The following is a 13,465-nucleotide window of genomic DNA, read 5'->3' as shown; positions in this document are numbered from 1 at the left end:
CATCAGATGGGTTTTAGCCCACAAAAGCTTATGCCCAAATAAATTAGTTAGTCTCTGCGGTGCCACAAGGACTCCTCGTTGTTTCTGCTGATACAGACTAACACAGCTACCACTCTGAAACCTGAAAATACAAACACTGTCGTCATTCTGCACTAAAGTAAATGCTCAGTTCAGACCAGTCAGCACAAATTGCCACAGTTTTGAGACTCAATATGAGCAGAAGCCTTCATCCATAGTTTCCAACCTGTTCCTCCTAGGCCTCTTATGTGGGTAGCTTTTCTTCAAATATGTTGACTTGTTTAAAGTCCTGTTAGACCACTGGTGACTGGTGACCCAAAAATGGTGGGGGTGCAATTGTTCGAGACATCCCTCTACCTGCTGCCCTTCTACCTTCATGTAGTTTGACAAGATTGTCATGGTAGGGATTGGGGAAGAGGCTGCAGGAGTGGTTTTATTGGGCAGATCAGGGAGGTATTTAGAAAGGAGAGGAGAGCTTTTTCCTTCCTTTTTAAGAAATCAAAGAAGGGCAGGCTGGAGAACGGTATTTACCTCTGTATCCCCTTTACTGTTTTCTAGTCGTTTCAGTTTATCTCATGGCTTGTTCCTAAATGACCAGGTTTTTAATGTCCTGTATTTTAATTCTAACTTATAGTTGTTCTGTTCTCTTTTTATAGGGCTCTGATTTCCTTTTATTCATTCCTCATACTGTCATTTGTTTTTTCCTAACTTTTTTTTCCAAGTTACACCTGCTTTCTATCAGCTCAACTTCAGCTATTCACCCTCACTTTTCCTTTGTCTGTCTTGGTACTTCCATTTAGTTGTTCTCCGCCTGATGGAGCACATTTCTTGACAGCATAAATGACTACTTTTTGGAGCAGCTAGTCCTGGAACCTATAAGAGGAGAGATGATTCTTGATTTAGTCCTAAATAGAGCACAGGATTTGGTCCAATAGGTGAATATAGCTAAACTTAACATCCCTGGGTGGGGGGGAGACATCAAAGAAGCCTACCATAGTAGCATTTAACTTCAGAAAGTGGAACTATACAAAAAAGACAAAGCTAGTTAAATGGAAATTAAAAGGTACAGTCCCAAAAGTGAAAGCTGCATGGAAACTTAAAAAACCAGAATAGAGACTCAGATTAAATGTATACCCCCAAATTAAAAAAACATAGTAAGAGGGCCAAAAAAGTACCACCATGGCTAAACAACAAAGTAAAATAAGTGGTTAGAGGCATCCTTTAAAAACTGGAAGGCAAATCCTACTAAGGAAAATAGAAAGGAGCATAAATTCTGGCAAGTCAAGTGTAAAAGTATATTTAGGCAGGCCAAGAAAAAATTTGAAGAGCAACTTGCAAAAGATTCAAAAACTAACAGCAAAAACTTCAAGTACATCAGAAGCAAGAAGCCTGCTAAATAACGTGGAGCCACTGGATGATCGAGATGCTAAAGGAGCACTCAAGGAAGATAGGGCCATTGTGGAGAAGGTAAATGAATTATTTCCATCAGTCTTCACTGCAGAGGATGTGAGGGAGATTTCCCACTCCTGAGCCATTCTTTTTTAGGTTTCAGAGTAGCAGCCGTGTTAGTCTGTATTCGCAAAAAGAAAAGGAGTACTTGTGGCACCTTAGAGACTAACAAATTTATTTGAGCGTAAGCTTTCGTGAGCGATGAAGTGAGCTGTAGCTCACGAAAGCTTATGCTCAAATAAATTTGTTAGTCTCTAAGGTGCCACAAGTACTCCTTTTTTTAGGTAACACATCTGAGGAACTGTCCCAGATTGAGATGTCATTAGAGGAGGTTTTTGAACAAACTGATAAATAATAAACCTGATAAATCAGAGTAATAAGTCACCAGGACCAGATGATATTCACTCCAGAGTTCTGAAAGAACTCAAATAGAAAATTGCAGAACCACTAACTGTGGTATATAACCTATCATTTAAATCAGTTTGTGTCAGGTGACCAGAGGATAGCTAATATGACTCCAAATTTTAAAAAAGGCTCCAGAGATGATCCAAGCAATTACAGGCTGGTAAACCTAACTTCAGTAGCAGGCAAATTGGTTGAAACTATAGTAAAGAACAGAATTATCAGACACATAGGTGACCATGATTTGTTGGAAGAGTCCGCAGAGCTTTTGTAAAGGGAAATCATGCCTCACCAATCTATTAGAATTCTTTGAGCGGGGAGCGGGTCAACAAATGTGGACAAAGGAGATCCAGGTGCTATAGCGTCAAAAGGTTCCTGAAAATCTAATTACGAAGTCCCTCACTGAAGGCTCTTAAGCAAAGTAAGCAGTCATGGGTTACGAGGGAAGGCTCTCTCATGGTTCAGTAACTGCTTAAAAGATAGAAAATAACTGACCATTTATTCCTGCCCTTTATCAGAATGGAGAGAGGTAAATAGTGGTGTCCCCGAGGGGTTTGTACTGGACCAATGTTGATCAACATATTAATAAATGATCTGGAGAAAAAAGGGGTAAACAGTGAAGTGGCAAAATTTGCAAATTATACAAAATAATTCAAGACAATTAAGTCCAAAGCAGCCTGCGAAGACTTACAAAGGGATCTCACAAAGTTGGGTGACTGGGCAATAAAATGTCAGATGAAATTCAATGTTGATGAATGCAAAATTATGCACATCGGAAAACATAATCCAAAATATACATATGAAATAATGGGGTCTAAATTAGCTGTTATCACTAAAGAAAGAGATTTTGGAGTCATTGTGGATAGTTCTCTCAAGACATCTGTTCAGTATGCAGCAGCAGTCAAAAAAACTAACAATCTTAAGAACTATTAGGAAAGGGATAGATAGTATGACAGAAAATAGTATCATGTCTCTATATACATCCACAGTATGCTTACATCTTGAATACTGCATGCAGATCTGGTCACCCCATCTCAAAAAGAATTGGAAAGGATAAAGAGAAGGGCAACAAATTATTAGGGGTATGAAACAGCTTCCATATGAGGAGAAATTAAAAAGACGGGGACTTTTCAGCTTGGAAAAGAGATGACTAAGAGGGATATGATAGTGGTCTATAAAATCTTGTCTGGTGTGGAGAAAGTGCATAAGGGGCATGTTTACTCCTCACATAACACAGGAACCCAGAGTCAGTCAGCCAATAGAATTAATAGGCAGCAGGTTTAAAACAAAATGAAGTACTTTGTTATAGAATGCACATTTTACCTGTGGAACTTATTGGCAGAAGATGTTGGGAAGGCCAAAACTATAACGGGTTCAAAAAAGAACTAGATAAGGTCATGGAGGATAGGTCCATCAATGGCTATGAGCCAGGATGTGCAAGGATGCAAAAGTATGCTCTGAAATGTCCCTAGCCTTTGTTTGCCAGAAGCTGGGAATGGGCTACAAGGGATGAATTGATTACCTGTTCTGTTCATTCCCTCTGAAGCACCTGGCATTGGCCACTATCGGAAGACAGGATACTGGACCATTGGTGTGACCCAGTATGGCTTTCTTAAGGTAAGACAGGAGTTTCAGGGAGAAGACATGGGGTTAAAGCTACTTCATCTTGATTTTCTTTTTCCCTGCTCCCCCTCGCCCCTTTAATGCAACACTCTTGTAAATTCTGCAGGGCCCCATGCTACTCTCCAGGGAACCATTTTGAAGCCTGAAATGTGCCAAGCATTTGGGACATTTCTAGACTGTGAATAAAGTCCCCTAGTGGCAGCCAGTCGTACTGCACCTCGTTTAGTAATGGGATCTTAAGCCCCACAGGTATTTCGTTAGCAAGTCCTTGCAGTTTATTCTGTCTTCTGCCAAGTAGTTCAACTAATTTAACTTAAACCTCCAAGTATTAGTATAATAGCCCCTTGTATGCACGACTGGTATAAACACATCCCTGTGGTGTTTCAGATCTAGAGTCTGGTTATGTTGTAGGGCTAGAAGCTGGTTTCTTTGCCCAAAGCAAATTCAAAACAAGGGCCAGCAAATGAAAGAACTTCAGGACACAAAAGCACAGTTTGCTCCAAATCTTTTACTAACCTCGTGTTTCAAAATATGCAGCATCCATCTTTATCTGAACTTGACCATACAGACCTGTCACATAAGCACAACTAACTTGCAGTTCCCAACGTTCCATCCAGGTCAGTCATGCTTATTAAGCTTTATAGAGCTGATCTCTCCTTTCATAAAGTATAAGAGAACAAACTGGAGTGCTCAAACTGTGATAGTTAGTTAAGCCATTGGTACCTTCCAAAAACTTTATCTGATGCCAAACATTTAAATGATACATATCTATACACTTCAGGACAAAAACTTCTCCTGCCAAGCAGAAAAGATCTCATGGGGGGAAGGGACGTGAGGATGGAGATTCCAAATGGAAGTGGTGCTTTTAATTCTAGAACAAGAATAAATTAAGCAACTATGCTTTAACTACTTTTCATTAGCTTCAGTATAGCAAATGCCCTTTTTGATGCTATTCCAAGAGCATATACCATAAAAGGAACACTAAAATTACCTCTGACTGTAAGCTTTGGCAGGACTGTTTGTTTGGGCTGTAGTAGTTTTTAGTCACTGGGATCTCCTCTTTTACTGTGACAGGAAGGCTGTAAGGTCACAGTTGTGATAGAAACACACCATTTTGTCGGCACCAGGGGGCTACTACGCCTGAATTGATCTTTAATGGCTCCCAGTGGAGCAGATTACTGTCAGACCAATGAAAAAGGTCCACAGTAATTATCTTGCATACACTGCAGTTTATTCGAGAAGGAATTACACAAGCAGTAAAGGGTTACATTTAAGCATATAACTCCTAGATTAGACATTAAAGAACTATATATTAAGAGCTATACATTCCTTTTAGCAAGTCTCTCTTTCACAAACATACATAAACAGGACCTGTGCTAGCCTCACACAGTTCCTGCTTGGCAAACAGAGAAGGTGGTTACCAATTCTGTCGATGACTTCCCTCCAGGTCTGGTCTCCTTAGCCCTCTGGTCTGTCTCAGATTTCCCTTGAGGTGAGGTCTTGGCTGCCTGGAAACCCTTCTGGTCACAGTCCTATTCAAGCCCATGGAGCGGAGTTTTGGCTACTCTGTCTAGCAACTTCTTCAAGAGTCAGTTAAGGAATCCTCACTCCAGTAATTTACTTTGCTTGATTCTTATACTCTTTTTCCTCAGAGGAGTCTCATGTCTCAAAAGCATGCTCAGTGGGCATGTCGTTACTAATTTTAGCTGATTAGTATTTTGGAAGGTGCAGAGGTGGTACTGAACAAAAACCACTCCACATTTATTCACTCTGGCTTTCTGCGTGGTGTCCTTGCTGTAGGGTTACTATAACCAGGTCGATCTGTGCTCCATGCTGGAATTTTATGCATGTGATATTTACTTTTGCATGGGTCCATATTTGCCGGCCAACAGGTTCAATACTGATCGCATTGCAGGCTTTGCCAATCTTTTATCAAATCTGCTTCTGCTTAGAGGGGCCCTGTTCCCAGGATCCTCTGCAGTTCTTCAGCCATGTTTAAGTCATGTCAAGTTATGCTCACACCATTTGGCACGGCCACACCAATTTCGGACCATCCCAACACATTCCACAGTGACAAGCATCCTAATCCAGTTTCCCTGCACCAACCTGTAAAAAATTTCTTCCTAGTGACCAAATTCTTGTTCACTTTCTTAGCAGCCAGATACCTCTGGCATCAAGGGGTCCTCATCTTCCCTTATCTCAATGACTGACTGGCTGCTGGCAGTGTGATCCGGACATGAGCCCCGAGCATCAACTTCCATGCTGCTTCTACTCCTCTCCTCCCTGGGGGTGAGTGTGTGGCACTCTGTACCCCAAAGCAGCACCCTGAAACCTACATATTCACCACTGTCATATAATATGATTATATCATATCATCCGTTCAAGTTGATGCAAAGAAGAATAGCAACAGACCTCCTACACTGAGACATTACAGCAGCACCTGCCAGTTCTATGGGATGGACCAGCATTCCAGCAAGCTAGTGCCCACTGTATTCTCTTCCCCTGGAGTTCTGTAAGTATTCACAGACACACCTCTGTAGCTTCTTTATCACTGAGTATATGGTGCATTCTGGGAAAATGTAGGCTAGGATTAGTCTTTCCCATTGCCCTGAGGTGTATCAGCACATCTCTGTAGGCTGGGGAAAAAGATTAAGGGCCCCAGGGGGGAACATTCTCCAAAACCACACACTTGTTTTGTTTTGTATCTTGACCATCATTGTGAAGAGGTTTGCACCTGCAATGCCCGTGGTGATGGGAGCTTGCTCCTGGGAGGTTGCAAGATCACTCCTCAGAGATTTAAACACTTTTACCCAATTGTCCATCATCACTCCTAGTTATTTCCACTTTTCATTCAGGCTTGACCAACTCACTGTATGCCTGCATCTAGTTTGAACCTTGAGGATGCTGTAATGAGCCAGCTCAGTGACTGGGCCATATTGGACGGGTGTAATACTATTTCTGTGCACTATTATGAGGGTTCATGTAGTATGGTTATCGCCAAGATTTGTTTTTGTATAGTAGAACCTGCTTTTAATATAATATTTTTCTGCATCTAAAACTCCTCTATATGTGGAATTCCACTCTAATAGCTGATGGCCTTTACTGGTGTAAGGGCCTCTACTTCACTTCCCGTAGGAAATGGCCTACCAGGAAGTGCTGCCACTCTCTGTATGTACAGCAGTTAGCAGCAGCGTCTCTCCTTTTCAGAAACGGTGAGAGACTTTTTTCTCTTTTCACTCTGCAGTTTCAAGGGGCTAAGGCAGCTGTTCTTCTCTGCAACCACAAGGACTAGGAACTTAGTTGCTTTATTAAATGAAAAATGAGATTCTCAAATAACCACAAGGATTAGTCACTGATCAGTGAATGAACCTACACATCTACTTCGTGTGGGGAAGGTTGGGTTTGGAAGCTTAACTCATAATCCACACTTTACTTTTTGTTGCATTTTTCTTGCTGTTTTAAGATTGTGTGTGTTAAGGACTCTTCTCAGCTCTGGTTAGGTGGTTTGTTTTGTTTTGAGAAACCCTCCTAAATTAAGGGTCTTTTGTGAAACTTTCAAGGTAAAGGGTAAGTTATTTTGTCATTTCAAAACCTCAGGCTCTCAAAATGGCTCAAGAATCCAAACAAAAATCTAGCCACTAGAGGGAGAGCACTTCCAACACATGGTACAGTCCAAGCGCGGCAGAGCTTTGCCTAACACTGCAGCAAGTGGAGGGAGGAGTTGTAACAAGATCATAATCCAAATTATTTAAATATGAACATGTAGTTCTTGTTTGTTTAATAAAGAATGTCCAGACTGCAGAGGAAAGTGACATAAGGAGAAAGTGTTTTGAAACATCAAAGATCTAGGTAATTCTAGAATGCCTGTTGTTGTGCTGCAGAAATTCCTTTCCTATCTCATTGCTTCCCAGTTGAGAGCAAAGCACCTGATATAACTTTCAAATTGTCTTTTGCTGAGAAATACCTTGAAATGGTTTGGAGCCATCTACCCCAAGGTCACAAGTTCAAGTGAGCCAAATTCAATAGAAACTAAAAGTAATTAGCATGTAGTTGCTTCTGCTAAATTAACTGGTGATGTCAGTCCAGTTCCTCAGGGACAGGTGTCTATATTGTTAATTCTTTGCATACACCTGGTTGTCTGCTCAGGCATCCATTTCTTGTGTTTAAAGGACATCACCTGTAGCTGTCAGTAGCATTAAAGATGCATATTCTTCATAGGTCAGCACAGTACATGTACCTGTTGACCATACCTTCCATATGCCCTGTGGTTAAGCAAGTCTTGTATTTGAGCAGCTGCAATTGACTGAAGTTCAATTCCAATAGTCAACAGTGAACCAGTGGCTGCATACATACAGACACTGTTACCAGTTACAGAAATAGGGGATAGAATTCAGAACTACAGCTGTGCAAAACTTTGGTGGTTTTTGGCACTCAGAGTTCAGAGTTCAGATGTTGTGTTGATGCTGCAGTTTTTTGCTAGGGCTTTGAAGATTTTTTTTTTTTTTTTTTTTTAAGATTTTCATTGTCACCTGCAAAGTCTTGTTTTGTTGTGGGATTGAATGAAGCGGAGTCTAAATTCATCAAAATCCTACCAGAAATCAAGCAGAAAAAGGAACCATGGAAGAACTCTGGATGTTCTCAAATGAACTCCTAGAATACATTGAAAGTGAGGGGGATTTGCTTATCATCTGGCCCAAACCCTTTGCATGAACCTGGGATTCCCCTGGGTTCAGGTTTCACTGTCAATGTTTTGCAATAAGTTACCCAGGATCCAGTAATGTAGGATTGCCATTTGTACTAAAGGAGCAGCAGAGGGTAATGGTACATAACTGTACATAGTAACTACAGAATTACTTAAAAATAAAACCCCTCCCTACAACTGGAACCAAATGGCACCCTTGCTAGTAGTCTCAGCACAGAGGTCAAGGATTATATAGACATGCAGACCCTGCTAATTTAAAGTCCACAGAATGGTTTCTTTTGACCTATCATGCTTTGTCTGCCTATCCAACGTATATTTATTTTACTTCCTAAATGACAAAATGAGGTAAATGCATAGAGACATATTCCTCCCCCCCCCCCCGTCTAAAGTGACACAAGCACAGACAAGGCCTGATCTGAAATGACAAATGATACGTTTCTAAATCTGTTTCCTTACACCTTACCTCATCACTGAATTTTCAGTCGACAGTCCTCTCCTAAACCATTACCCAGAATTTCTTGGTCAGATTTGTAACCACTGACTCACTCACTAACACTTCTTGGCTGGCTTAATTACTGACCAAATAAAAAACTTCCTTGTTCTTTGCTTTGTCCTACTCATGTGCCCCTGCAGAGCCAGCTCCTAATGAGATCCCTCAAGCAAGGAATCAGAAGGGTGGGTGTAGTGCAGTGTCAGCAGCAAAGGATCTTGAAAGAACGGACAGAGCTCTGAGTAGCTGCACACTGGCAGACAGGACCAGCAGGGTACAATCATGAGGTCTTTTCCTTTGATGGGACTTGTGGTCGAAGGAGTCTCAGTTTGGTTGGAGTAGTTGGAGAATCATAAAAATGTAGGGCTGGAAGGGACCTCAAGAGGTCATCTAGTCCACCCCCTGCACTCATGCAGGACCAAATAGACATAGGCCATCCCTGACAGGTGTTTGTCTAACCTGTTCTTAAAAACCTTCAGTAATGGGGATTCCACAGTGTCAAGGTTCCTGCCCCACTCTGAACTCTAGGGTACAGATGTGGGGACCTGCATGAAAAACCTCCTAAGCTTATCTTTACCAGCTTAGGTCAAAACTTCCCCAAGGTACAAAATATTACACCCGTTATCCTTGGACTGGCCGCTACCACCACCAAACTAATACTGGTTACTGGGGAAGAGCTGTTTGGACGCGTCCTTCCCCCCAAAATACTTCCCAAAACCTTGCACCCCACTTCCTGGACAAGGTTTGGTAAAAAGCCTCACCAATTTGCCTAGGTGACTACAGACCCAGACCCTTGGATCTTAAGAACAATGAACAATCCTCCCAACACTTGCACCCCCCCTTTCCTGGGAAATGTTGGATAAAAAGCCTCACCAATTTGCATAGGTGACCACAGACCCAAACCCTTGGATCTGAGAACAATGAAAAAGCATTCAGTGTTTTACAAGAAGACTTTTAATAAAAAATAGAAGTAAATAGAAATAAAGAAATCCCCCCTGTAAAATCAGGATGGTAGATATCTTACAGGGTAATTAGATTCAAAAACATAGAGAACCCCTCTAGGCAAAACCTTAAGTTACAAAAAAGATACACAGACAGAAATAGTTATTCTATTCAGCACAATTCTTTTCTCAGCCATTTAAAGAAATCATAATCTAACACATACCTAGCTAGATTACTTACTAAAAGTTCTAAGACTCCATTCCTGGTCTATCCCCGGCCAAGACGACTACAGACAGACACAGACCCTTTGTTTCTCTCCCTCCTCCCAACTTTTGAAAGTATCTTGTCTCCTCATTGGTCATTTTGGTCAGGTGCCAGCGAGGTTACCTTTAGCTTCTTAACCCTTTACAGGTGAGAGGAGCTTTCCCCTGGCCAGGAGGGATTTCAAAGGGGTTTACCCTTCCCTTTATATTTATGACACACAGTCTCCCTTGGTAACCTATGCCGGAGCTTAACTATCCTTATACAGTAGTTAGGAACTTTTTCCTGATACCTAACCTAAATCTCCTGTGCTGAAGATTAAACCCATTACTTCTTGGCCTGCCTTCAGTGGACACAGAGAAAATTAATCACTGTCTTCTTTGTAACAGCTCTTCACACGTTCAGTGCCTGATACTAGGTATTCCCTCAGTCTTCTTTTCTCAAGACTAAACATGCCCAGTTTTTTAACTTTTCTCCATAGGTCAGGATTTTTAACTTTTATCACTTCTGGGATCGTGTGACTGAGGGACACATTATTAACTTTCCTCAGTGCAGGACACTGGGAATAAGTGCATACTCTTTGGTGTTCTGTGTGTTAATTCACACACCCTGCCAACAGCAAGGCATATCTGAGCCTCTGCTTTTTCGCCTGATTTCTAGAAACGCTTTCGGCTCCTCAAAGGTGGTCTCTCTTTTTTTTCCCTCTTTTTAAACATTAACTGAGAACAATCTTTGTCCACTGCTATAAAAATCCCATGAGTGGATATGCTGAAGGAACCAAGGTCAGCTTATAACACATAGGCCAAATTCTATCCTCACTTATACTGGTGTAAATCTGGAATAACTCCAGTGAAGTAAGCGGCCCTGTTCTGGATTACACTGGTGTGACAGAGTATACAATTTGGCCTGCAAGGCAAAAATAAATTGAGTGTTCCCCTCGAGAGGTTGTGGTTCCATAGCCCTTGAAATGAAAGGAAGATGTTCCACCTTCTCTTAATTCTCCTGCAGGCAGATAAGAATAATTTAACTGTTCGTATCTGCACATTACAATAGCTATGTGCTTCCCTCAGAATAGATGGAACAGGCTCTGCATTCACCACTGTTTATACCCACTGATATTCTCGCCCCTATATCTCACATGAGGTAACTGCAATTCCATCTAGGAAGTTCCACTCCACCTCACACCATTTTAATCTGTTTTTTAAATTAAGATTATTCTTGTTTCACTTTCAGGAGACAATCTTTCCTCCTGCATGGTCAACGTTGGTCATGGACTATTTGTCTATTTAGACTCAGTATATCCAATTATTCCCTGGATCACCCTGTTTTGAATGTGCTAATTTTAATCAGGAATGGAGATGGGGGGGGGGTGTATTTGAAAATCTAAAAGAAAAGTTCTCTTTCTGATGATTGTGGTGAGCAGTTAAATGTGTCACAAACTTCCTCCTCACTACTCTCCTCCCTAGCTTCTTGCTCTCACACTAAAAAATGAACCTTGCATAGTTAAATTTGACCTATTCTGGTCCGTACCATCACAGCTTGTCCCACTCCAAGAGCCCTGTGGCAGTTCCAGATGATGATCAAATATGCCATTTCGGGCAGCAGACAGCTATCAGAATACAATTACTATGGATGTTACTGTGGCCTCGGAGGATCTGGAATGCCTGTACATGAACTGGACAGGTGAGTAGATTTTCTGAAAATGAGCCTACAGAGAGCATAATAAAAAAAATTTGCAAAATCCAGCCCAGGTAATGAAATCTGGGGCCTGATCAGAATTGTTAGAAGTGGGTGGGGGAGAACTGCAAAATACTTTCAAAATCATTAATTGTAGGTTTGAAATGAGTGTGTTTGGACCTTGTTTGCAGCCCTCTGCATCTGCTCTCTGTTTTCAACAGAGAGTTTAGAAGACTATTGGAGAACAGTTATAAAAAGAGAATCTTGAATTTATAATCAGGTTCTAAGCACTTTATAAAGATTATGCCATTCCAATCAGGGCAAAAATATTTCCTGTGTTTTCAGTTCAAAATAATTCCAATTTCAAATATCCAACACTCACAATGAACCGTTCATGAATCAGTTCCAGGCCTCTTGTGTGTGTAGTTTTTCCTCTAGCTTTGTAATTCAGCAGGGTCCAAGAGTTATCATGGACAGAGCAGGATGATGATTTGTTCTGCCTTTTACTGTGGAGAACATTTATATCCTGTATTGATCAGGACAGAGGATGATTCTTGTTCATAGCCACACACAGCTCCAGGGTCCAGTGCAGAGCTTGGCTAGCTGTGTGTGTACACACCTTATGAGACTGATTACATGTGAGAAGCCAGAGGGTGAACCTTGTGAACTTCACCATCATCTCACAGTGTCTCTAGCAACTGCCCTGGGAAGCCTTTGATGTTAAGGGGTTTATAGATTAGACAAGTGGCTCAGTTAATCTGTCTGTGGACTCTAAGGGTATGTCTACACTGCAATAAAAAACCTGTAGCACAGAGCCTGGGTCAGCTGACTCAGGCTCGCCGGAGCTCAAGCCCTGAGACCCACTCCTCTTGCAGATTCTCAAAGGCCAGGCTCCAGCCTGAAGAGCTGAACTGTAATTTTATAGCCATACAGCCTGAGTCAGCTGATCTAGGCCAGCTGCAGGTCTTTCATTGCAGTGCAGATGTTTCCAAAGATAGATCAAAATCCTGAGTGCATCCCAGTATTTTCTTCCCCCCTCCGTTTGAGCCCAGAAGGGAATATAGACAACAAAGAGGATACTCGTGAATCTAGATCTTCCTCCCTAGGTCTGGGTCAGAGTTACAGTGGTGAACAGAATGAAAATGAAGTGAGTCCATGTTCAACCTACAGGATCAGTCTGAAGTTCAGTGATGCAGACCAAGACAGACAACTCATCGGTGATAAGGTTGTGGATGATTTATTCACCACTGACCTTGTGCTCACGACGATGAGACCATGGTGTACATCTGGTTGGGCCTGTGTGAGGTAGTTGTTTGCCAGCTGCCCCAAACTGGATGTAGCTTTCTAATTATCTTTTTTCTAAAAATTGGCAGGTATTTCCTCTATTTATTTCTTCCCCCTATGAACTGTATTGGAGAAGGGTGCAGCTGGGTAGCCTGATTGGCAGTGATGGCACATGAGTGGCATCAGACAGTGTTTCATTATTGTTTGTTTCAGTGCTAATGCTGAATACTGTGTATTTGTCTACAGCAAGGCTAGCGGAGTTCTCTCTAGGCCCAATACTCAGACCAGGTTTATTGCAATCTTCCAGTGACCCTGATCTGCAGGTTTCAAGCAGATCTAGGGGCTGTCGTGGTTTTGTGTAGAAATTCTTCAGAACCTTCAGCTCAGTTTTGCTTTGTATTCATTCATATTCTAAGCTTGTGGGGTAGGAGAAAAGTTGGGAACCCACACAAGGTGAAACGCAGAAGAAGAGTGGACAATGCCAAACCAAAACTGCCATGTTCCTCCTAGGTCTAATTTGCTATTCTCCACTGAAGCGCCTAATAGAAACCTACTGTAGCACAAGCCAGCCAGTATGTTCAATGATTAAAAATGAATAGGAATAGAAATGAAATGCA

General features: G+C 41.7%; 1 long non-coding RNA gene across 1 annotated transcript in view; it reads right to left on the bottom strand.

The window, feature by feature from the left end:
* Window positions 1–13,465, bottom strand: part of LOC311528805 — a 166,326-nt gene that overhangs the window by 3,435 nt on the left and 149,426 nt on the right. The window lies entirely within an intron of this gene.

The sequence above is a fragment of the Lepidochelys olivacea genome (genome assembly GCF_965140295.1).
Source record: "Lepidochelys olivacea isolate rLepOli2 genome assembly, chromosome: 12".
NCBI lineage: Eukaryota > Metazoa > Chordata > Testudines > Cheloniidae > Lepidochelys > Lepidochelys olivacea.
The sequence above is the reverse complement of the archived record's forward strand: the minus strand, read 5'-3'. Positions and strand labels throughout refer to the sequence as shown.